This window comes from Convolutriloba macropyga, chromosome 4, assembly GCF_964194025.1.
Source record: "Convolutriloba macropyga chromosome 4, txConMacr16.3, whole genome shotgun sequence".
NCBI classification, from domain to species: Eukaryota; Metazoa; Xenacoelomorpha; order Acoela; family Convolutidae; genus Convolutriloba; species Convolutriloba macropyga.
In genome coordinates this window covers 26,194,051-26,221,113 of record NC_134471.1, presented here as the reverse complement: position 1 = coordinate 26,221,113, position 27,063 = coordinate 26,194,051, and the positions used below count along the sequence as shown (strand labels likewise).

Here is a 27,063-nt window from a genome sequence, read left to right as displayed (position 1 = left end):
TTTCGAAATATAGATTGCGCCCGCCTCAATACAATTCGAATATTTTTGATCGAAAAAAACCTTGAACAGAACAATACAAGTCCTGATATAGCTGCGCATCCAACTTAAATAGCTGATTGCTCCAAACATTTGCGAAATAGATAATTATACAAGAAAAAAATTTCAATGTGCCAAAAATAATTGATGAATTTTTGATACTTACCGATCTAATTCAGCGAAAAACTGGCAATATTTTAATTCAAGAAGACTATTACAGGGAGAAAAAGTAAAAATGGCTATCTTCTCGAGTTAAAAAGACTGTGTCAGTAGTTTTCGGGCCTCCACTTACGGCACTTTTAACAAAGTGGGCCTAAAAAGCATATTTGGAGGCAGTTTTTGATGAAAAAGCCCGAAATCCAAAAGTCCGAAATTCCAATAATTTGTGCTAAAGAAACTTGGATCAAACCGTTAAGCAACCCTACTCTATCATAAAAGTAAAATCAATCCCACTGTTTTTGTAAATTCAAAAAAATTTTTTGCAAAATTTGCGAAAAAATGTGAGCAAAAACAACGGCAATCAGTCGAATGTGAACAAAACATTAAACCTCCATAACTCCTTTGAAAAAACGAAATTATAAAAATCTTTTTAATTCCATATTCTACGCTGGTCTTTTAATAATACCACCCACAGCTCGATCGGCCAAAATTGACTGAACAAAAAAACCATTTCAGTATATAGTTCTTCCCTCCCACTAAAGAGGGGTCGGAACAATAATAGTTATTATTTTTAAACATAAACAATTTTAAGATTTGCTATTAGACTGAATGATCTTATGGTATCTCCGAGACGATAATTCACACTTAACTTTTGGACTGATTTCAACATTCCTGATAAAACTTTCCTGCTTCAACGTTCCACGTCTTTTTTTGTTCTGTTACTTTGTACAGTTTATGCCTAAAAACGGCAGAATTACATTTAATTTATTGAAAGATAGTTTTACAAATTGTTTGATTGTTTTTTCACATGTATTGTTTTTTTTACAGGCTGAATTAAGAAAATCGAATGTTGATGGCGAGAAAAATGTCTATAGATTAAGAAGAGAGGAGAGATGGAGATGAGAGAAGGAGGGTAGGCTTTTTGAGTAAGTTGGTTATGGTGCATGAGTTTGAAAAAAAATCTACCATCAGTGCTTAATAGGTACAAAAACGATAGAATAGCTTTACTGAATACTTTTGATAAGAAAATTTGATCACGCAAATTTTTTACATACCTTTTCCATAAATTTCCTGCGTATAAATTTTGTAACAAAAATCACTAAAATTGCAAACCAGTGGAAGTGGAAAATGACAAATTTGTTTGAAGTCAATCAAATGGTAAAAACTGAAAGAAGATGAGATTGATAGGTTATTGAAGCTAAAACCCACCTGCAGGTAGAAAACACGATTGCAACTGAGGGCTGCTTGACTTAATTAGTTATAACTTATTAATATATATAACTTAGTTATAACTAATTATTTATAAAGCATTGTTTGATCTGGTTTCGTTTTCCATATAAACAAAAGCTTTCCCGGGAGGAGAGAGAGAGAGAGAGCGACGTAAGGACGTAAAAGCAGGAATTTAGATTGAGGGTTGTTGGCATTTTGGTACAGGTAATGTTGGGAAAGGTAGGAAAAGGGGGGTGGTTTTGGTGACTGTCGGCACGTGCCAATGAAAGTAATGACATTCAATCCAATTTCAAATCAAAGCAAAGCGATTTCCATAATACTACTACTACATATACACACATGCATACATTTATATAAGATATATAGATTGATAGATTTGTGCCCCCTGTTGAGAACAGAACACGTTATAGTTGAAAAGCATTAAAAGTAACAGCATTGGGGGAGATTTGTGTAGCAGTAATACGGGGTAACGTGCGGCACGCGGGTAGATATTGGACAGTCTTCGGGAAAAGAGACAAGGTGAGGGGGTGGGTGGGGAGCAGGGATGGGTGGGTTAGAAATAGGGGAGGGGGTTGAATTGTGATTTGGGGGCGAGGGTCGGAGGAAATTGGGGCATAAATAGACAGCTAGAAGATAAAATGGATAATATAAGCAGAGATTGATAGACGTTGCAATTGAAATTGCCCTAGTTGTTTAGCGGTTGCTGCTCTTGTTGCTGTAGCTAGTTAAGCTACTGCTGCGGCATTTTGGAGAGAAGAAACAAACTGCTAAATACGCAATAGATGAAAGTAGTAAATCGATAGAATATATTTTGAGAGATAGCGAAATAGAGACTGGCAAAGGTGAAATTCCCGCCGCCCCCGTATGATATGCGCCAGCTTCCAGCGTTTGCACTGGATGGAAATTAGGCCGCCAATCAAAGTAATCAGGTCAGCGCGCAACAGGTAAGAATATTATAAAAAAAACTAAAGCTTTCGTCGAAAATTTCTATAATTTGGAAATAATGGCATTGGATCGAGAGCAAAATTGAAGTTCCGATTTAAATGGTGATGAAGAATGTCTTTAACAAGGCCAAGACCAACAATTGAACCAATTTAAATAAATGAAATCGGTACATTTTTAGAGAGATCATAGATCTCTAAAGTTGATTGATCTCAACGGTCCAATTTTTTCTCGAACTTCAGTATTCAATTCTAAATTCAATTGTCGTTTTGTAAATTTGAAAGTTCGACAAATTGTTAAATTAAGTCTTCATGCAAGTCTTTTGCCAAATTTCAATAAATGATGATGAATTAAAATTGAATCTTGTATATGTTTGTTTTTGCCAATTTGAAGTTTTAAAAGAAACCTCTTCTTGGCTTTAAAAGTCACAATTAATAGTTATGAAGAATAATCTCATGGCCAATTAGATGTACTCGATCAAAGCTTTTTTTTTCAGTAACAACAGCAGCTGTGGCAAAAAAATACTATAATTAATAAAGTAATCTTTAAGAATGTTTCAAATCGATCGGTCATTCAAATATGTTTAGTTGGAGTGTATGGTTAAGCTTGAAGCAGAGACCATTTTGGGTAAATGAAAATCCAAATGAAAACAGTTTGGGCGCTTTTAACAAGTCTTAATCAAAACCCGAAACACATAGAAACGGATAAAACAAATCCAGGGCGGCGTTCCTTCCCCTCAACTTGAAAGAGTAAATAAAGGAGAGTCTAGCCGACTGTGTTTTAAATAAGGCAACGTGAGCCTGCGTGTGTGCGTTAACTAGTACTAACTCAAATAACTAATAGTAGTAGCACTAGTCATATTGGAATAAGTGGGAAGCACTAGAATGTTATTGTTTAGCTGTGATAGGCGGGGTGGGGTGCAGTAGGAAGGGGAAGGGGGGCTGGGTCGGGCTATTTCACAAGTCATAGTGGGAATAGCTTTATAGTGCTCCACAAGCGGCGAGGATTTATGATAAAATGTTGGAAGTTAACTGTGAACGTGTGTTATGTTTATATGTGTATGTACTATAGTACACGCTCTTAAGGCACACACATACACGTATACATACATACACGTAAATACTGTTACTTATGGAAGTATGGGAATACAGTAGTAGTAAAGAGTGGGAGAGAGTATTAGAATTAGTATTAGTAGTAGTGGTGGTATTGGAAGTATTGGCATTAATAGTAATAGTGTTTAGTTGTATATGGAGATCAAAGGGAATCTAAATGCAAAATGCCTCCCCCTCCGTTTGAAGTGTCGGGATAAACAGATAGCAATATAGGATACATACAACAAAGCACAAGAGGGAGAAAGAAAAGAGAAGCAACACAAGGCTACCAAGCACCTCGCTCCTCACATATGCACTTTTTCACTCTTTTTCTCCCTCTCTCTGTCTCGGTCGTGCTCTCTTATTTAGTCGCTCATTAATGACCGATCGTTCGCAAGGCCGATCGAACTATTAAGAACTGGCTCGATATGTCGACCTGTATGCAGAACCTTGGTTACGATGACATGGTGCATCGCTGATGCAACCCATTTCGAATTATTAGAACATTTTTAAGCCTCAGAGTTTTTTTTGCAATGATAAATCGGGGACTTCATTTAAATTCAACGACATTTCTTATCGTTGGACGACTTCTTTTTTAGTTATTCTTAAGTTCTGATGGTTTTCATCATTAAGCTGACGTTTTAAAAGAAACTTATGCCAAGGAAACGTTAAAAAACATCAGAACTTAAAAATAATCCAAGAAAAAACGTCGAACGTTTAGAAATGTTTTCACCTCACAAAGAAACAATCATTTTCAATAAATTAAGAAACAGAAATTAAAGCAGAGAGCCTACCAAGGTTTTTCTCATCATCATTGTCAATTTTAGAGATTTTTTGAAATCAATTTTAAATAATTTTCCGTCTCGAGATCTATACACTGGGGAAAATGGGAAAAATACTTTAAGCTGTCAAAAACTCAGAAAAGGTGTTCTCGTTTCGAAGCTGGGTTTTCGGTTCCAGGAAAACAGATACAGGGCCTAAAAGCAAGCCAATATCAGAACTGGGCATGTATAATTGCAAGTCTATTCTGGTATTTCAAAACTGGGCAGGTCTAATCATCATCATCATCGTCGTTTGTTTATACACTTCTTTCTTCAGACTCAGAAGTGTACTGTTCCGTATTAAGAGTAAAAATGTTCACGGAAAAGAAATGTTTTTAAAGCTATTTGAACTGATCAACTCCATTCTGTTCTCTGATCCACTTGGGGAGTTTGTTCCACAAGACAGCACCTTGGTAATCAAAAGCATCTCGTCCAAGTTTTGAAGACCTTTTGGGTACAACCAATACCACTCCATTCCGGGAAGTTTTTGCTCGTTTTTCAAACACTTCTAAATAGTCTGTAATCAGATCTTTGTGAAAAAGGCTTTTGTATACAAACGGAAGTATTTTAAAACGAATTCTCATGTAAATCGGCAGCCAATGAAGGTCATGAAGGTGAATTGATACAGAGCACTAAGGATGTAGCCGATAAACAAATCTACACGCCCGATTTTGGACCTTCTGGAGAATGGACAATTTTTTCATGCCAAGTCCGTTAAGGATCGAATTGCAGTAGTCTAGGTGACTCATGATTAAGCATCTAACCAGCACTGTGCGTGTTTCGAAATCAACAAAATTTCGAAGGGAATGGAGTATTCGGAGGTAGTAAAAGCAGTTTTTGGCAACAGTTTTTACTTGCTTATCCATGTGAAGGTGTTTATCAACTGTAACGCCAAGGCATTTCAGGGATTTAGATAGCTTTACATCGACGTCTCCGACTTTTATGGAGCTGATACTTACGCTTGAAATGAGAATGGCTTCTGTTTTACTTTCGTTAACCTGTAGGCCAGCATTCGCGAACCAGGATAAAACTTTTTGAATGGTAAGTTCAACGGAATTTGCATTGAAGATGTGTTTTGAAGAGCATTCAAAGTAGAGGAGGGTATCATCAGCATATAGTTGATAATTTACTTTAACTTCTTTGAGTAGGTCACACAACGGTGTAAGATAGACGCTGAAGAGCATAGGCCCAAGAATGGAACCCTGAGGAACACCAGAATCGAGAAGTGCTGGTTTTGAGATTGAATCGTTGACTAAAACAAGTTGTTTTCTTCCCAAGAGATAAGACTGAAGCCACTTTATGGCTGTATACCTTATGCCAAAACGATCTTCACAAATATGTAAGAGAACTTCGTGGTTCAGGGTATCAAAAGCCGCTTGCAAGTCAAGAGCCACTGTAAAAACAAACGAACGTTTATAAATCATCTTTCGTGTGTTCATGAAAGTATGCAATAAAGCAGTTTCTGTGGAGAAAGTTGCACGCAAGCCTGAACCAGTTTCCTAAACAATTTTGAGTAAAAATTTTGAACTTCGAGAAGTTTTGTAATTTCGGCTTTTATTTCCAGGTTTATTTGCCGGCTAAAATGGTTGATCTGATCAGAAACCTCACTCGGCCCAACTATCAATACCAAGTCATTGAGGAAAAAGCGTGCTCACTGGCTGATGTTTTGCAAGGTAAAAGTTTATTTCAAGACATTTCCAACGAGCTAATTCCCTTTTCAATAGGTTCAGTATTTCCTTAAATATTGAAGATTTAATAATCTATGCTTCGGAAAACGGGGACATGATTCAGGCTCGATCGCCGATGCCCTTTTGTGGAGTTGATTTTTTGGGCTCAGAAATTGATATGAAAGTTTCCTAAATAACTTAATAGAGCTGAACTAGCTGCGTACTAATATCACTGAAAAATTCGTGATCGAGCCAAATTTAACCTGTATGCACATAGGTCAAGCTGCTTTGGCTTGGCCTTTGCCTGTATCCACATGCATCGACTTGGCCGTTATTTTGTACAACATTATTTTAAATAAAGAATCATAAACATCGTTTTAAATCCTATTTTATGACAGTTTTAATGAGACCGTTGCCGCTTCGATTTCTTCAATATTTTTGGCTACCATCAAAGATTTAGGTTTTACACTTCGCCTACCGCTCGATCCTTTAAAAAAATTTGCTGCTCCAACATATTGGTCTGCAATCATTTGTGGGTAAGTTTCATATGTGTCTTTTAACTAACTTTAGAAGTCGGAACTAGTTGCGTACCAATTTTACTCCAAAATTTGCTAACTAGCAGAAGGTAAAATTTGCTTTTGCCCCGGTGGGCTTTGGCTCAATATGAGGGTTAACCATGAACTTTTGCGCATGGTTATTTTCAAGAATTGACCATGTCCTGTGGTCGAGGACACCGGGAAATGACACCCAACAATCTGGTAACGACACAAACGGTGAGCAGAAAAAAACTGAAATTTTTTGAACAAAACTTGTGGGTAAAGCTTTGAAAAAAAGGAGGGTAAGAAAGGTTTTTTTGGATGCCATAAATTGATCATTCGGATGCCTTTTTATTCATTTTGCGTTGCATTTTATCTTTTTGTATATTGAAAATCTAACTCTGATATTGATTTTTCTCCAAGGATAAGGTAGGTCTCTAGGCTCGAATGAGCTTCTGAGACGCTTTAGGGCTATTTCTCAGACAATTTTTTGGCTAATTTTTGCCCTTTTTCGGACCTATTTATGGCAACTTTTAGTCTTATTTTCAAATTTTCCGGACCTGTCTCTGGCTATTTTGAGACGTCCTTTAGACTTATCAGAGACCTGCAAGTCGAAATGCAACTCTTGGACAAGACATGTAAATCTAAGTGCAAGTCTTAGCCCAGACTTGCATTTTGAGTTGCACGACTTTCATTTCGACATCAAAGTCTTCGTGAAGACTTGGATTTCGATTTGCGCGTCTGGACCAAGACTTGCATTTATAAGTGCACGTTGTGACAAGATTTGTCTTTAGACTGTAAAGTCTAGCAAGTGACATGATCAGAGCTCTGAATCACTACAGTCCAATTATATTAAGCGCAGTACTGAGCTGGATATGTTTTTGGTCAATTTAAATTCTAGTAAAAAAGACAAATTCTATTAAAGGAACGTGTATTTAGAGGTATAATTTGGGTAATCTTCAAACGCATTTTAACATTTTCAATTTTTTTAAACTGAGGTCTGCTGCTTGAGAAAAATATGGATCTATTCTGGTTCGGCCCCCCCAGCTTAGTGGGCTTATATTTTTTACGCCCCCAGGCGCACTTGGTATTTTTTTACATAGTAACGTGCTATATATCAACTTATAATTTATAACTGGGGGGCGTAAAACACACTGGGGGCCGAAACAGAATATATCCAAAAATATTTATTACAGAGACTTAGACAGCCGGTTGTATACTCTTGGATGTTTTGCCAATAAATGTGCGTAGTTTTTTAAACGAGAATTTTTATTCTGTACGTATGTTTCTGTTTACCAAAAAAAAATAATTCACTCTTACTGTTTTTCTAATGAATTTTGTGTTAAAACTTTACATACTGAATCTCAGCAAATTTTTGTCTATTAATTCGCTAGCTGATCCCAGAAATTTTCAGAATAAAATATTTTCCGCCGGCTGGCATAATGACTGAAATCTTTCAGATAAAAAGTGAACTTAGCGCGTGCTACATTAATCGAAATGACAGTGCCGTAAATTGAAAGATACATAATTTCATCATCCAAACATTACATAAACAAACAGTTTACAACTTCGTATTTAGACTTTTTTGTTCAAATTTTCTTCTAAAATGTAAGACATATTAGTGAGATTGCCAAGAAATAAATTTTCGGATCTTTTCCGTTTGTCCCCCCCCCCCCAGTACGTTATGCTCCCCCCAGTGACAGAGCACGTGTCATTACATAGTAAATCATTATGTAAAAATATTGCACGTGCGTCTGGGGGTTGCAAATAATATGCACCCACTAAGCTGGGGGGGGGGGGCAAAAACGGAAAAGATCCAAATTTTCTTACGAAAACTGATTCCTTTCACAAAGAAGCAACGATACCTTGCCAAACAACTAATTTTGTGGAGTTGGAAGTTCCAAAATCAAGAGAGAAGCCACAACGTGGTAATACCTACAGCATTCAATCACTCTCGGAACAATAATAACTATTTTCTTCTGCAAATGGTTTTAGACTCTGAAGCTGATTAAAAGTTTATACGAACAGTTTTTCATCTCCCAAAGTGACAAAAGTGATCAAAAATTTATGAATAGGAAGATTAATAAAGAAAACTAGCAGCCTGAATCATTACATCCAGTGAATGTCTTTGATTTAAAAAGCTAATTACTTTTACTATTTTCATCAAAATAGTAAAAAAAAAAATTGGAATAACATGGAGTATTGCGATGCTTTTTCGTAAGAAATGGAAGGCAACTCATCGATACGCTTTCTCTCAAAAAGTATACAAGAACTGCCTACCCGGGTTGACCAAACTTATATATAAGTATACATAAGTTATACATAAGTTATACATAAGTATACATAAGTTTGTCTCAAAAAGTATCGAAGTAATTCTATTACTTTTTATCACAAACACCAGATAAAGATCGCCACGGAATTCAAACTGGTTAGTTAAAAATTGATGTATATCACGTATGCATTTATTATAGCAAATGATCAAAAGTTTGACACATTAACAATGAAAGCTGCTCAAAATCTTAATTTTAAAACCCTACATCTTTAGCGCATAAGCAATTTTTGAATAATTAATTTCATCCTTAATAACTAAATTCTTGTGTCTTCTGCAAATTGATACTTCGGACAATTGAGGCAATAGATGACGTAACAGTTGACTGAAACAAAGACTGAGAAGTGGAATGAAAAGCTGGGAAGTGAGGGGAGGGCACAATGGCAAAATGGAAGAAGAGCTAAACAATAACAGAACAAACACGTGAAACAAAGAGCGAAGAGATTGAATAAATTCTGTGGTGTGCACCAGCACAAATAAGTTCTAGGGTGAAGCAAAAAATTGGGAAAATAGGACAAAAGTCAGTTTGGAAATTGTCTCCATTAACCGAAAAATATGATACATAAATAAAAACAAAAAGGCAAATTTTTCCGAAAAAAATCTTACGAAATATAATTTTTGAAGAGAACGAGAAAAACTAAAGTGCGCCCTTTTAGGACCGTTTCTGCTTTTAAAAGATTAATTTGGAATTTGCACTTATTCGCCGAAAAAATAAACTCTAAAACCAGAAAAAAATTGAGCTCGGCCAGATATGTAAAACAGTAGACAAAAACAAGCAAAAAAATCTTCAAGTTACAACAAATAGGTTACGTGACTTTCCGGAGATCGCTTTTAAAAGATGAAAATTTCGGCTAAGAACTCTAGTCGGCTAAACAATGATCACCCAGAAGTTAAAGAGGCGGAAAGGGAAAAGACACATAAAAGAGAACATCAACGCCAAACACACAAGAGTGAACAAGTAAGTTGTTATTTATTTTTATTTGTCTCCTTTTATCGTGTTTATTTCCCAAACTCAAGCAGCAACGTAAACGAATAAAGAGGCTCTGCTTTATTCTGCTGAATAATAAGAGTAATTGCAGGTCACTAATTCGAAGCGCACTGAAGCGGAACCGAACCGCCGCCCACAAAGCAAAAATGTGATAAAAGTTGGCCCTCCTTTTCGCTCGATAAAAGATTGCGTTTTTACATGCAGAAACGACCAAAATATTCTATTTTATTATATCTCTAGCTCAATCTTAGTACAAATATTTACGCACAGAACAATTTGAAAAAAGACAGTTTTGCCTATTCGTCGTCTGACCGTCTTCAAGTTTGACCATTGATACCAGATCTGAAAATCTGAAGAAAAATTTGAAGAATAATCAGGATTTCAATCAACATTTTAATGGGCGAATAGCAATAAAAACTGGACCAAACATTTGTCCTCGTAGATCCGAGGTCCAAAAATTGGAAAAATTTTCAAATTAAATTTTTTTCTCACAGATGCTTTAAAAAGCCAATGCTGAAAATACTTCGGCGACAAAATTTAATACATCAAGCATTATTCTAACAATGAGTTTTGAAACGACTAGTAAAAAGAAATCTTACAACAACTTTCAACACCCAACTGGTAAATTCCCATTAATTGGATTGCTATTTGAATTATCATAATGGCGCTGAAGGTTTCTACAACTACAAATGGAGAAAAAAAACTGCAGAAAAGAAACAAAATTAAATAATTAAATGGAAACCAAAAATTGGCATGGAAACCAGAAAAATTTGAAAACTGTTAGCAAAACAGAAAGGAAAAAAGATTCTCTGTCAAAAAACGGTCAATTTAAATTAGCTTCCTTTAGAATCATCTTAAAACCATTCTGCTGAAAAATTCTCGAAACAACTGATTGGTAATTAAAATTGAACTTGAAGTTATCCAAAAAAGTTGGCAATCAAAAGCATTTGCAATTTTAGATACGTTTACCGTGAACCAAGTGCATATTTTTGCTTGCTCTTTTTTGGTGACTATGGCCACTTTTTTTGCGCCTGAAACTTTCACGTGGTACCATCATTGCGGCCAACATTGGTCAAGCTATGGTCAACCTGAAGCTATGGTTAAGTAAGAGCTCATCCTCACGCAGACAGCTTCATGGAGGCAGAGGATTGAACTCTCAATCATTGGTGTGTGAATCGAACACCTTACCTCTCGGCTGTCACGCAAAAGCATTCAACAAAATTTAAAAAAGACAAAAATAATTTTTCAAAAACTTTGCTTCAGTTTTTCTTCGCAAGGCAAAAAAGTAAAAGGTTCTTTGATCATCAACTCCCTTTTTCATGAAGTTCCCATTGATACCTTTTTATCAATCAGACAAAAACATCAGTTGGCTACAATAGAGCTAATGCGTTTAAATGCATAGATTCTACAAATTTTGGAAATGAGAATCTTAATTTTTTTCAAGAAGTGAAATTTGAGAATCTGGACAAATATTCAGTAGATAATTCAGAAAAACATTTAGTTAAAAAATGCACAACTTCTGAGTCTCATTTCTACAGTAAGGAACGCAAAAAACCTAATAAATCAAACTTATACAATTTCAAAACAGCAAAATTTGTCATTGAATGCTTTTTTGTCAAAATTTTGCTATCTTTGAAAAAGATATAACATAATTGACTGACACTATACCTAACACAGAAAAAAATAACAAAAATTGATACTTTTTTAAAAAAAATTCTACAAAACTGCATTCATAAAACACTTGTCACTATAGGATAGAACGCTCCAACAAAACATCACTCCAGCAAAAATTTATTTCAGTTAGATAACAATTTCTGTATTTCATCAAATCATTGCGAGAAGATGAAAATGGATAGAAATCCGATCCTTATATTACTTATTTAGTTGGAACACGACCTTATTTCAATATGCTCAACATAGAGTTCGGAATACAATTTGGGATTAATTGCATAACGTCGCATTATGGTCTAATTTTTCTTTCGAACGAGTTCAACGGCCATTGAGGATTAAAAAGCACCTCGGACCCACATAGGGACCCATTTTGAGATATTTGCAAGAGGCCTGAAAAATTGAGTAGATTGAAAACTGGCTTTTCATTTCTGTTTGCAGTCCTATAGCAGGATTGCAGAAAATATCTTTGCACCTTCACAGATCTTGCTACTCTGAAAATATGTGTGAGATCAACAAGTGCTCGTAGATCATAGTGAGATCAACAATTTCTGGTAGATCATAGACATGGGGCATATATATTCAGACAAACCGTTATGAACCAATACTGAAAAGCACCTAAATAACACAACCCATGTCACCTTGATTGATTATTACGCCTGAACAGCTACTGGGGAAAAGTTCGCAATAATTGAGTACTTGATATTATAACTTCTCAAAAGTTACCTTACCTGTGTAAATGCTGATAATATCAATGCTTCAATTTTAGTATAATCGCCAAAAACTGATTTTGTATATGAACAGGGAATCTTTCAACTGTTTCTGAACAAACTAAGCACAAATAAATTTTTCAAGCCTTTAAACAATTTTTCGTACAGTAATCAAACCAAATATTTTGCGTAAACAGCTTTTGTTTATTGCAACAAAGAGGCAATCAGCTAATGACACTTTGTTAGAGTGAGAGGTATGAAAATTGGCAACTGGCCGAGTGTGACCAAAATAATGGTCCAGACAGGTACTGGCGACAGGCAGAATTAAACATATTGCTTTGATTTGCTCGGGTTACCTCATCAACTTGTGAGCTATATTGAGAGGGGGCTATAAGAACCCAATAGCCTAGCAACCCATCACAATAAACGAAGCTTCAATTTTTGAGATAAATAATTTTGCAAACAATAAAAACTAGCGTCAGATAAAGAAAAGTAGTGAACAAAAATTGGGGAAGAAATTTGTGCTGATAAATATGTGTGTATGTATGTGTGTGTGTGTGTGTGTGTGTGTGTTAGAAATGAGAAGAGAAAAGTCAAATACAATAAGAGAAGCATTCAATTAGGATAAAAGCAATTCAGAGTCTAGAACAATGCCGTATTGCAAAGACAAAAACAGAAATAAGGCAGGGTAGCAAAAGCGCTACTTGTCGGCCTATTGTGCAAAGTGCGCAATAACATGGGGGCGGTCTAAGGGGCCGGCTTCTATTGACTTTCACCCCCAGAAAAAAGTGGGCTAAAAGTGAAAAGCTATTTACTTGCTTTGTTTACCACCCTGTTTGTGCCCGGTCTCGACTTAATTCTGATCCCCACATGTTAAGTGGAATGACCACTTTTGAAATTTAGGGTGGGCAAAGGCACCAATGCACAGGGATTAATTGGAAACACTTGAAAGCGTTTGTTTGTTTGTTTGTTTGCCCACCAAGCAAATACACTTGCTACTCCCTCAACCCCCCCCCCTACATCATCCCAAAGAGAACCCAACTCAACCCTATTGAGCCCTGCCCAAGCCTGAAAGAGAGAATTAAAAAAGGCGGCCAATTGATGAGATAGAGAGAAGCAAAAATGTCACCAAGTTCGATTTCAATCTTCTCAAAAGATTATTATTAATACTCAGTTACTTCGCATACAGAGAAACAGAGAAACTAAATTGGAGAAAATTTATATTTCCGAATTTATAATCAATCGAACACTATAAAATAATCTATGTCAAGTTGATTTTAGTCCCAGTTTCAATTTTTAGCGTATAATCAGCTCAAACTTTTCACCGCAAAGATTTAATCTGATTTACGTGTATATGCAAGTTTTTTTTGAAAAAAGTAGCGGACACCCTTGTTCGCTAGATTGTCATCACTTGTGGTTACCACAGAGTTGTAATTTTTAAAGAGTCTAAGGGCCGAAAATTATGACCCACGTTTGGGCGCATAAATTCCGAACGTTTAGAACAAACAAATTTAAATAGCTTTAGAAAAAATGGACCCTGCCGACAATACAGCAATTTAAAAGGTTTCTGTGTGTAAGTAGGGATATTAGTTGTTGCTAACAAGGAACTTAAGTTGATTTTATGTAGACTGTACCATCTGTTTGAAAATGAAAAAAAAAACTATTCGAGGTGACGGTCAAAAAAAATACAGAAAGCTACAATTGACAGTTCTGTAATCAAAAATATTTCTCCTTTTTAACACGTATATGTTTAACTCAACAAATTGAGTACTTTGCCAATTTTATTCGGCAATTAAAATGAGTTTCCACAAGCAACAAAAATATTTCGCTATTTCTGTCTATCTTCGATGAACTCTCTATCTTTGATATTAGCCTAAGACTAGTTCAGGAGAATTGAAATGGTTTCTATAGTAGAAACACGGATCTTTTTAATGCTTCATTCATATGCGTTAAAAGATACTATATAAAAGTGAGTAAGTTCATATGGAGCTGGGAAGTAGAGCCGACCAGGAGCAGAGCCGAACGAAAAGAAATGAGAATCAAAGTCAAATGCTTAAATTCGATTGGACAAGTAATCTGATCGGTTTAAATCAAAGTACAACAAACGTACTAAATGCCGAATTAATTAGCTGTCGTCGCTTGATTCTCTATAATGTGCACTCAGGATGCGCTCCACCAGGCCTCGGTGTGGCGGCAACCCCTGTTTCATATTTGTGATTGCGGTGGTAGGTTATGTCGACGGATAGAACTTCGTTACGCTATTTTGCCAGTAAATTTTTTTAAAAAAGATACTGAAACGAAGTCTGTGAAGAAACATCAATTTTTAAAAAATAATAATTTAAAACATTTTCTCCATTTTTTCTTCGCGAGGCGAAAAAATAAAAGCTCTTTAATAATTCGCTCTTTTTTCATGAAGTTTTCATTGATACCTTCTCGGCAAAAGACATCAGCTGGTTACAATATAACTAAAACTTATAAATGCATAGATTATGGAAATTTTGAAAATAAGAATCCTAGGTATTTTTCAAAAATTAATAAAATTTGAGAATTCCGAAACATATTCAGTTGAAAATTTACAAAAATATTTTGTTAAAAATTTAAAATTCTGTAAAAATTGCTGGAAAGTAATTCTTTCAAAATTAATCAGACTCAGTATCTCTCAAGTATGCCTCTAAATTAATGACTTTAAGATCAATCAGTCAGAGCACAGGAAATATTCGACTCTAAATCTCATTTTACGACAATCTACTCTGCGCCCGTTCGGTTCTAACCGCGTCATCCAATTTACATATAAATGCATAAGCAAAACGAAAATATCAAAAACTAGCAGGGCGAATGTTTCAAACTGAAACGTGTATGAAATAAACATGTTGCATATGATGTAAGCATTAATAAAATTTTTGCATTGCAATATTTTTGGACTTATAGGCTACTTTACCGTCTGTAGTTTCGTCATTATTTTGAGAAAACCATTCTAAAAGTGCCTTCAATCAAGCGTCTTGCAATGAAATGTAAATAGTCTATTTGTTATTGCAATAGTTTTTGAAGTTGCAAAATTTAACGTCATAGCGCTGTCGGCGCTAGCAGAAAGGATACAAAAAAAAACTAAATTAGTTAACAAGCAGAGTTTTCCGAAACTCACAATGGCTGAAATGTTATCGAATACTTCTCAGATCGGATCTTTCCGTTATTTCCCCCCACGCTTTTTTTAGGAAAAATCCGCTTTTACAAAATACAATAACCGGAAACTTTTGCGATGTTATTGGCTACAAAAATGGTTCAATTGCTTTAATTTTTTAATGTAAATGATTAAAAACCCTTACATCGTTGATATAGACCATTAGTTATCAAACACCATTCAGAACCAAATACAACAAAAAACAATTGTAATTTTTTTTGTGATGCAAATTAAAAATGTATATATTTCGATTGCTGTTGATATCTTCGATTTGGTCAAGGAGTCAAGGTACAACAGACAACGCCAGATATGATGAGCAGAGCTTTTTCTCTGTAGAACTTTCAGCGGAAGTGTTTGGTGGTTTCTCCTCGACCTTTTGAAGAAACTCGAAAGCGATCGGCTGTATTATCAGTAAATCATAGCTGTTAATTTGAGGGATTATCGGTGGTCTGCAATCTACGTCAAACGTAATTACCATACGGTCATAGCCAATTATAACGGCTAGGGTTTAACGATCAAACAGCAATTTTATGACAAATTTTTGGTTTTGAAATATCCACGAATTTCAGCATGTGAAATTATACGACCTTCTCTCATAAGCTACATTTCGAGAAGTAAAAATTACCCATAATTGAAACATGGTATAAATAAAGTAGAGTTGAAAATAAGATTAAGTTAGTGGAACTGAAAAAATTGCCATCATCCATCCCACCCCCTCCCACCTGACCTCAGCTTTCTCTCACATTTAGCTTCAGCGGATACAGCTAACTGAAGGCCATGGTAAAACGGAAAACGCGCCCAATTACAAAGGAACAAAAATTTATTTTCAATTATGAGCGATAAACGCCGTGAAATCAAAACATTGTAGACGCAAACGAACTTATATAGTAATTTCTCGAAATCATAAACCCAAAAATTTTTATCTGCTTGTCGCAAAATAATTTAATAGTTGCAAGCTTTGCTCACAGAAAAGTTTAAGGAACAATTTATTACTACAAGCGGTATCAAAACGTATGTAAAATTAAACTCTACTAACCTTCGAAAGAGACTGTTTTTTCATAAATAATCAGCTACAAATTGTTTAGGTTGGTGAAAGCTGGAGTCGAGTAACATCAGAGAATGAATCGGCAACGATGCGTGGAACTTGAGAAATCATTATTAATCAGTTAAGTTCTTTACTGTAATAACGAGCACAAATGTATAACTGGGTAAAGAGGGTTTCCTTCTTGCTTTCTCTCAGCTCACTTTATATCACCATGTTGTAACACAAAATATAACTGTGCCAGCCGACTTTGCTTTATAATTTATGCCAGCCTACTTAATCAATTGTGTTTTTCGCTTAACGCGCTTTCACAATTATTCGCAACTTTGTACAATGTAGTGATCATGATGGAATAAACACCCTAAACAAATTCCATGCTGCGAAAATAATAACTTTACCCAAGTTGAAAAAGTTATTAATTAATTATCATCTACCTTGTCCGTAAGTGTAAATCGAATATTGTAGGGCAAAGTTTCCTCAAATAAATCTCTGGATTACCTAAAAGAATCAAATATTTTTAAAGTTTATTCAAAACTGCATTTAAAGCTTTAATTAAATTACAAAAATGGCAGTGTTAAAAAGTAATAAAATTGGGCAATGTGTAAGAGCTAGCTAGTTGTTAAACAGGAAAACCTAGAATTTTCCAGGTTTGTAAATTGGAGCAAAAGGAAATTTATATAAATGTGTAGCCACCAAGTTTAACCAGCCAGTGAAGCTAGTTAGTAGTGAAGTTTATAGCAAGGAATGTGTTAGTTAAACTTACTTATTGTCTAGTCATGAAACCAAATATATATCAATCGCTACAATGAAGCCAAGTTTTAACTAAGCGAACAAGAATAACAACACAAGTTGAGTTTGAGACTTGCGTAGTTGTTGAAAATTGTAGTTGCAGTGAGAGATGGTTTGGAAATTTATCTCTCTAACCAAAGTTAGTTAGTTGAGCGAATATTATAATAACTGAAAGTAGCCAACCACACTGGAGATAGAGCAGGCGAATGTTAGTGGATGATTCTGCTGAGTGAGTTCGTAGTTATAAATTATATGCTTGGTTAGTAAGTTGTAATATTCAGAGATTGAAACCAAATCTAGAGCAGAGAAGAAAGAAGGAGAATAATAATATTGAGAATGAAAGTTACTACAGTATGAATGATACGCAAGTTACAAGTGTATAGTAACTTAAACAGCGGTGGTAAAATATTATAAACTAAATAAAATGCTTGTTTTGTTGCCTTGCCTCTTTTCTTGCAAGTAAAATTAAGACTTATACAGAATTAAAACGACTATAAAGAGAAAGAAAAAATAATGCCGCCGTTGACGATTTTATTTTGTGAGCGTGTGAGTGTTGTGTTAAAATGCTAAGTATTGAAAACAAGTACAGGAGCAATACAAACGCATTTATATTAAATCATGTTTGAAAATTCTCAATATTAACATTTTTACTTTAACTACTACTTTTTCACTTTATCTCACTCCCGCACAGTCAAAGTGCAATAAATAAATTGTCTCGACAAAATCAAATTGAGCTCAAAAATATTGCGCCTTTGTCGCAGACTAGCCTATAAATGCAATAAAAAACAAATGAAAAAATATAGAAAATATTGTAAAAATGGCCTTTGTTGACTGATAAAATTAGGGAATAAACAACAATTCCATCAATTAGATATTGGAGGTCGAACAAATAACAAATGCATTTAAGGAAAGATGAGAAATATTAAATATGTTCTTGTTATAGTAAAAGGGGCGGAGGGGGGGGGGGGTGGTTGTTATTGCTTGGGATGTATTAAATAGTATTTGAGATACAGAGTAAAAAATAAATTGAATGATATTGAATAATGCATGTATACAATAATACAGGATTGTATAATTTTATACGCGGCCTAAGCGTTATATACGCATCATATATGTGCGTGTTATGTTTATACATACATGCGTGTATTTGTGAATATGTGTATGTGTATTTTAGAAACATCCCCTAACCGACACTTAACACACATCAAAGCAAAATGGCCGCCGCCGTCAAGTTAAACAAATCACAGAGATAATTTGATTGACAACAACACCGGAGGCGGGCCATGACGCTTGCGTTTGTTTTCATTATGAAAAACTGATCAAATTTTTGGTAACCGAACAGTTACATATTGCACTGTTACCCCTATACAACCCCCCCCCCCCCCCCCCCGTACAGTTAGGTTTCATTGTTATTAAATAAATTATGAATGAATCGAGGGTAAACTGATCTTTCCACTTGTTTACTTCAAGTGCTTTCCGCTCTCCACTGTTAGTGTTTTGATCCTACATCACATTTCATAAGAGGATTTCTTGAGAGGATTTTTAGAGAGGATTTCTCAGCTCTCAGCAGTTCATTGTCGAGACAAACAATAGATTTCTTGCTAAGTTGTAGCACCGATATATATTTCCAACTTACAGTATAATTTTTGTGAATTTTGAAGAATAGTTTCATTTTTGACAATTTTGAGTTGTTCTTAGATCTTTGTACCGCCAAAATAAAGTCATATTTGCTTAAAGAACTGCTATTTAGCTTAATAATAAGACCACTTTCTTCATTTTTTAAGAAAAAAAAGCAACGATTTCCAAACAACTCAAGAGAGGTAGAGTAAATTTTTCGTATCATCTAATCAGTTTATAAGAAAAGTTTATAACTTTTAAAGGAAAAAAACAACTTGGGAGCAATTTTTCAATATATAGGTAACAGTGAAAATGTTTCTGCATAACTCAAGTTAACTGTAAACCTACAATTTTCCAATAACCCATTTGTATTAGAAATTCAAATAGAAATGCGAGTTAGCAAATCTAACACTCGTCAAGTCTTCTAAGCTACAAATTATCAATACACTCCGAGATGTATCAAGTTGTCCAGCAAAATATCCAGACGTTTGGAATAAGTAACGTTACGAAGTAACTTTATAAAGCTAACTAAAAACTATCGTAACGACATTAAATAAATTTGAGTTTGTGAGTTTTTAAAATTTTTTGAATCAATGATTACACGCATATTTTTCCTCATTTAGCGTCCTGAGGTCAAAAGGGAGAAGAGAACTTCAAGCAGACCTAACACTTGGGTTTGTTTTATATTTTTTCTTGGCAATTTTCTGCACACCATCATAAACAGAAGATTTATGAAGAGAAATTTAAAAACTACAATGTATTTATCAAAACCATAGCAGTTAAGATTGGAATTGATCTGCACAAAATATTTCAGGTAACTATAATTTAAAGCAACCGAAAGTTATCGGTCAAATACGAAGCCGAAAATGGGCAAGCCAATTGAACATGAAATCAACGATAATAGCATTGAGTTACAATTCTGGCTTTAATTTTGAAGAGCACTCACCAAAGATCTAAGATCTGCTATTTGAATAAATACTGCTCTGAAGCACTTAAATTTTTGACAAGTGGAGTATTTGTGAAGACGAAGTGGTGATTCCTTCAATAGTAAAGCATTAGACAAATAAGTTTCCTTTTTTGTCATGTCACTATGGACAAATTTCGTGGCGTGCGTTGCGTTTCAACAATTTTAATGTTTTTGCAGTATTTCACGTTCCCAAATCAATGTCTCTACTAGTTACTTGAAAAACAGCTAGTTTTAAAATAAGTATTTATAAATCAACAGATTGGAATCCTGTGAGAAACGGAACTTCTTTCTTATCTTACAGTCTTGCTTTGTAAAAGCATTTGAAAACTCGCCTGGAATCCCCTATTAGGGCATCTTTTTGGTAATAAAAACCGTGTATACGAAAATTTTGAATCTGACTATCGTTTTTATCTCCTTTTTGTGCGTGACAGGTTGTACGATTACAACACAAACGACTGGAGCCTTGTTTCCGACTTAGGCCTTGGATTTGTGCTGAACTGATTTAATTTTATCACGGATTTCTTGAGAAGATTTTTAAAGAGGATTCCTCAGCTCTCAGTATTCCATTATCAATACAAACAATAGATTTTTTGTGAAGCTATAACCCCGATATATGTTTCCTACTTACCGTATAATTTTTGGAAATTTTTAAGAATTGTTTCAATTTTGACAGCTTTGAGATGTTCTTTTATCTATGTACAGCTGAAATAAAATTTTATTTTCTTAAAGAACTGCAATTTAGCTAAATTATAAGCCCACTTTTAGTCATTTTTTAAGGAAAAATGCAATTATTACCAAACAGTACAAAAGAAGTAGAGTAAATTTTTCTTATCATCTAAACAATTTAATAAATGCCGAATAAGAAAACTTTTATAAGAAAAACTTCTTTCTAGCTTTTTTCAGTAGTTAACAGTGAAAATGTTCCGGCATAAACGCAATTTGACTGTAGTCCTACAAATGTCCAATAACCCATTTGTATTAGAAATTCAATTAGAAATGCGGATGAACAAATTTAACACTCGTCAAGTTTTTCTATGTTACAAATTAACAATTCACTCGGAGATGTACCAATTTGTCCAACAAAATAACTAGACGTTTGGAATAAGTTAAGTCGCAATGAAATTTTTTACAGCTAACTAAAAATATCGTAAACAATTTAAATAATTTTGAGCGTGTCAGTTTTTGAAAATATGGAAAATCAATGATTATTCACATATTTCTCCACATTTAGAATCCTGAGGTCAAAAGGGAGAAAAAAATCAAGCAGCCCCAAAACAAGGATTTGTTTTGCAATTTTTCTCTGCAATTTTTTTGGCATTGTTCTGCACACCATCGACAATGTTTTTTGGCTATTTTTCTCAGCAATGTTCTGCACACCGTCATAAACAAGAAATTATTGACGAGAAACCTAAAAACTGCAAACTTTTATCAAAACCAAAGCAGAAAAGACAGGAATTTATCTGCTAAGAATATTTCCGGTAATTTTGTTTAAAGCAACAGGAAGTTATCAGTCAATTACGCAGCACAAAATGGGTAAGTCAATTCAACATGAACTGAACGATAATAGCTTTGAGTTACAGTTTTGATTTTTTTGATGAAAACTCGCCAAAATTTTGATTTTGATATTTGAATAAAGGCTGCTATGAAACACGTTAGACAAAAAGTTTTATATTTCGTCATGTCACGATGGAGCTCAAATTTCGTGGAGTGCTTTGCGTTTCAACATTTTTTTTAATCTTTTTGCGTTAATTCACGTTCACAAATCAATGTCCCTTCTATTTTAGCTGAAACACAGCTAGCTTTAAAATTAGTATTTATAACTCAACAGATTGTAAACCTGTGAGAAACGGAACTTCTTTCTGATTTTACAGTTTTGGTATGTAATTGGCTTTAAAAAACTCGCCTCGAATCGCTTTTTAGGAAAACAATCCTGGGCAAGTGTTTCCTGGTAATAGAAACGGTTTTAAAAAATTTTGACTTTGACTATTTTTTTTATCTCTCCTTTATTCGGGGCGATTTGTACAATTACCAAAAAACCACTGAAGCCTTGTTTCCGTGTGAAGTTTTAGATCAGTGCTGAACTGGCTTTTTCCTTAATACAGAGAAATCACGCGAGATTAGCTTGAAAAGCACTTTTGTGGTAGAGCTCAACAGCTGTGTTTGTTGGGGGCTCTCTTAACTTGTTCGCACTACAATGAAGGGGTGTCTATTAGCTTAACATCACGCACATATGAAATTTTTTGATACGTTTGGAAAATCTATGTCTTGGGAGGAAGTTTGGTTATACATCTTATTAATTTTTGTATGCGAAACTTGCAATTACTTTATTTTACATCTTTTACACCTTTTTATCTGCTCCATGCAGAAAAAAATCGTCATGTTACGTTTTGAAAGCTGGCAAGATAATTATTTTCATATTTGAACCTGAAAATAGTCACGCTTCAGTTGAGAAATCGAGGGCACTACTCCCTTGAAAAGACTCCTAACTGTTTTTTAAGCAGACTTTAAGAGGAGAGGTTCCCGAGCCATGAAGATCAGATTATTAGCGTAGAGAACAACTGGGCGCCAAATTTTTTAGGAGTTGAGTATCGTTTGCTTCAGGTATAACAAAAGCTCTTGTTGTGACACAGCAGAGAATGGAGCCCACACTTCGTGGCGTTTGTTGAGTTTCAGCAATTTAATATTTTTGCTAAATTTCACATTGCAGAAACCAATTTTCCTGATTTTTCAGCTGAAATGCAGCTTGCTTTAAAACTAGTATTTATAATTTAGCAGAAAGGAATCCTGTAAAGAACGGAAATTCTTTCTGATCTTACACATTTGGTGTGTAGGTGCATTTTAGAAATCGCCTCGTATAATTTATTTGGAAAAAAATCCTGGGCACGTTTTTTTCCTGATAATAAAAACGGTGTAACGGAAAATTTGACTTTGACTATCGCTTTTATCTCCCTTTTGTGCGTGGCGTGTTGTACAATTACAACGCAAACTACTAAAACTTTGTTTCCTAGTGAAGTTTCGGATCTTTGCTGGACTGTTTTATCCTTATCACAATGAATTCAAGCGATAGGAGCTGGAAGAGCGATATTCGTGAAAGAGCTCAATGTCAGGGTTTATTGGCGGCTATCTTAACTTATCTGGACAACAATTAAGGCCTGATTATAAGCTGACCATCAAGCTCATGTGGCAACTTTTAATACCTTTCAAAAATCTATTACTCAAAAGCAAGTTTGGTTTTAATTCGCATTAGTTTTTATAGGTGAAACTGGCAATTTCATTTATTTATATCATTTACCATTTGTTTTATGTCTGCTCCTTGCAATACAAATCGTCATGTTACGTTTTGAAAGCTGACAACTTAATTTTTTATTCGTGTATTAAGACCGACAACAGTCACGCTTCTGTTGAGAATTTAAGGGCAATACTCCTTTGAAAGATATCACAAATGTTTTGTGAGCTTACTATAAGAGGAAAAAATCCTGAGCCATAAAGACCAGATTATTACCGTAGAGAACAACTGGGCTCCAAATTGTTGAAGAGTTGAGTACCGTTTGCTCCATAACTAACAAAATCTCTTGTTGTGACACATGAGAGAATGGAGCCCACACTTCGTGGCGTTCGTTGAGTTTAAGCAGTTTAATGTTTTTGCCATATTTCACATTGCAAAACCAGTTTATCTGCTATTTTTGCCGAAATACAGTTTGCGTTAAAATTAGGATTTATAATTCAACAGATCGGAATCTTGAAGGAAATGGAACTTCTTTCTGATCTTAAAGTTTTGGTGTGTAGGTGCATTTAAGAACTTAACTCGATTGGTTTTTTAGGAAGAGAATCCTGGGCACGTTTTTCCTGATAATAAAAGCAGTGAAATTGGAGTTTATAACTCTGACTATCGTTTTACAATTACAACACAAACCACTGCAGCCTTGTTTCCGACTGAATCTTTAGATCTGTGATGAACTGATTTAACTTTATCACGGATTTCTTGAGAAGACTTTTAGAGATTTTTCAGTTCTCAGCGGTTGATAGTCGAGACAAACAACAGATTTCTTGCTAAGTTAGAGCATCTATCTATGTTTTAAGTTTAGTGTTTAATTTTCAGGAATTTTGAAAAGTAGTTTCATATATGACAATTTTGGGTTGTTCTTTGATCTTTATACCTCAAAAACAAAATCTTATTTGCTTAAGGAACCCCAGTTTAGCTTAATTATAAGACCACTTTATTCACTTTTTAAGAAAATAATGCAACAATTACCAAACAATTCAAAGGAAATAGAGTTAATTTTTCGTATTATCTAATCAATTTAATAAATGAAATTTAATCGAACAAATTTAATAAAAACTAAACTATTATATGAAAAACTACTTTGGAGCATTTTTAAATATATAGGTTACAGTGAAACCATACCTTCATGAACTCATGTTGACTACAAACCTACAATTGTCCAATGACCCATTTGTATTAGATATTCAATTAGAAAAGCGGATAAACAAATTTAACACTCGTCAAGTTTTTCTATGTTACAAATTATCAATCCACTCCGAGATGTATCAATTTGTCCAACAAAATAACTAGACGTTTGGAATAAGTTAAGTCAGAATGAAATTTTTTACAGCTATTTAAAAATATTATAACCAATTTAAAAAATTTTGAGTGTGTCAGTTTTTGAAAATTTATAAAATCAATGATTATTCACATATTTCTCCACATTTAGAGTCCTGAGGTCAAAAGGGAGAACAAAAATCAAGCAGCACCAAAACATGGGTTTATTTTGCATTTTTTCTCTGCAATTTGTTTTGGCATTGTTGTGCACACCATCGACAATGTTTTTTGGCTATTTTTCTCAGCAATGTTCTGCACACCGTCATAAACAAAAAATTTTGACGAGAAACCTAAAAACTACAAACTATTATCAAAACAATAGCAGTCAAGATAGGAAATTATCTGCTAAGAACATTTCAGGCAAGTTTATTGAAAGCAACAGGAAATTATCAGTCAATTACGCAGCACAAAATGGGTAAGACAGTTCAACATAAACTGAACGATACTAGCTTTGAGTTACAGTTTTGATTTTTTCTTAGAAGAAAACTCACCAAACTTTTGATATTTGAATAAATGCTGCTATGAAACACCTTAGACAAAAAATTTTTATTTTTCGTCATGTCAAGATGGAGCTCAAATTTCGTGGCGTGTTTTGCGTTTCAACAATTTTTATCTTTTTGCATTAATTCACGTTCACAAATCAATGTCCCTTCTATTTTAGCTGAAATACAGCTAGCTTTAAAATTAGTATTTATAACTCAACAGATTGGAAACCTGTGAGAAACAGAACTTCTTTTTGATCTTACAGTTTTGGTATGTAATTGCCTTTAAAAAACTCGCCTCGGATCGCTTTTTAGGAAAACAATCCTGGGCAAGTGTTTCCTGGTAATAGAAACGGTTTAAAAAAATTTTGACTTTGACTATTGTTTTTATCTCTCCTTCATTCGAGGCGATTTGTCCAATTACCAAAAAAAACAACTGAAGCCTTGTTTCCGTGTGAAGTTTTAGATCAGTGCTGAACTGGTTTACCCTTATCACAGAGAAATCACGCGAGATCAGCTTCAAAAAAAATTTTGTGGTAGAGCTCAATAGTTGTGTTTGTTGTGGGCTCTCTTAACTTGTTCGCACTACATTGAAGGGGTGTCTATTAGCTTAACATCACGCACATATGAAATTTTTTGATACGTTTGGAAAATCTATGTCTTGGGAGGAAGTTTGGTTATACATCTTATTAATTTTTGTATGCGAAACTTGCAATTACTTTATTTTACATCTTTGCACTTTTTTATCTGCTCCATGCAGAAAAAAATCGTCATGCTACGTTTTGAAAGCTGCCAAGAGAATTTTTTTCATGTATTAAACCTGACAATAGTCACGCTTCTGTTGAGAAATCGAGGGCACTACTCCCTTGAAAAGACTCATAATTTTTTTAAGCAGACTTTAAGAGGAGAGATTCCCGAGCCATGAAGATCAGATTATTCGCGTAGAGAACAGCTGGGCTCCGAATTTGTTAAGAGTTGAGCATCGTTTGCTTCATGTCTAACAAAAGCTCTTGTTGTGACACAGCACACACTTCGTGGCGTTTGTTGAGTTTCAGCAATTTAATATTTTTGCTATATTAAGGGCAATACTCCTTTGAAAGATATCATAATTGTTTTGTGAGCTTACCTTAAGAGGAAAAAATCCTGAGCCATAAAGACCAGATTATTAGCGTAGAGAACAACTGGGCTCCAAATTGTTGAAGAGTTGAGTACCGTTTGCTCCATGTCTAACAAAAGCTCTTGTTGTGACACAGCAGAGAATGGAGCACACACTTCGTGGCGTTTGTTGAGTTTCAGCAATTTAATATTTTTGCTATATTAAGGGCAATACTCCTTTGAAAGATATCATAATTGTTTTGTGAGCTTACCTTAAGAGGAAAAAATCCTGTGCCATAAAGACCAGATTATTAGCGTAGAGAACAACTGGGCTCCAAATTGTTGAAGAGTTGAGTACCGTTTGCTCCATGTCTAACAAAATCACTTGTTGTGACACAGCAGAGAATGGAGCCCACACTTCGTGGCGTTCGTTGAGTTTAAGCAGTTTAATGTTTTTGCCCTATTTCACATTGCAAAACCAGTTTATCTGCTATTTTTGCCGAAATACAGTTTGCGTTAAAATTAGGATTTATAATTCAACAGATCGGAATCTTGAAGGAAATGGAACTTCTTTCTGATCTTAAAGTTTTGTGTGTAGGTGCATTTAACAACTTAACTCGATTGGATTATTAGGAAGAGAATCCTGGGCACGTTTTTTCCTGATAATATAGCAGTGAAAATGGAGTCTTTAACTCTGAATATCGTTTTACAATTACAACACAAACCACTGCGTCCTTGTTTCTGACTGAATCTTTAGATCTGAGTTGAACTGATTTAACTTTATCACGGATTTCTTGAGAAGATTTTTTAGCTCTCAGCGGTTTATAGTCAAGACGAACAACAGATTTGTTTCTAAGTTAGAGCACCGACATATGTTTCAAAATTAGTGTTTAATTTTCAGGAATTTTGAAAAGTAGTTTCATATATGACAAATTTGGGTTGTTCCTCGATCTTTTTACCTCAAAATAAAATTTTATTTGTTTAAGGAACCCAAGTTTAGCTTAATTATAAGACCACTTCATTCACTTTTTAAGAAAAGAATGCAACAATTACCAAACAATTCAAAGGAAATAGAGTTATTTTTATGGTATCATCTAATCAATTTAATGAATGAAA

General features: G+C 34.6%; 1 protein-coding gene across 5 annotated transcripts in view; it reads right to left on the bottom strand.

Moving 5' to 3' along the window:
* Positions 1–18,032, bottom strand: part of LOC142337556 (uncharacterized) — a 66,563-nt gene extending 48,531 nt beyond the window's left edge. The window contains exon 1 of one of the 5 annotated variants that reach the window (XM_075386866.1): positions 16,392–18,032. The gene's annotated coding sequence lies outside the window, so the exon portion shown is untranslated. Of the gene's footprint in view, positions 1–1,250; positions 1,344–1,404; positions 4,099–12,198; positions 12,402–16,391 lie in introns of those variants that run through there. The other 4 variants (XM_075386871.1, XM_075386869.1, XM_075386867.1 and 1 more) reach the window with 4 other exon arrangements.
* Between the last annotated feature and the right edge of the window lie 9,031 nt (positions 18,033–27,063).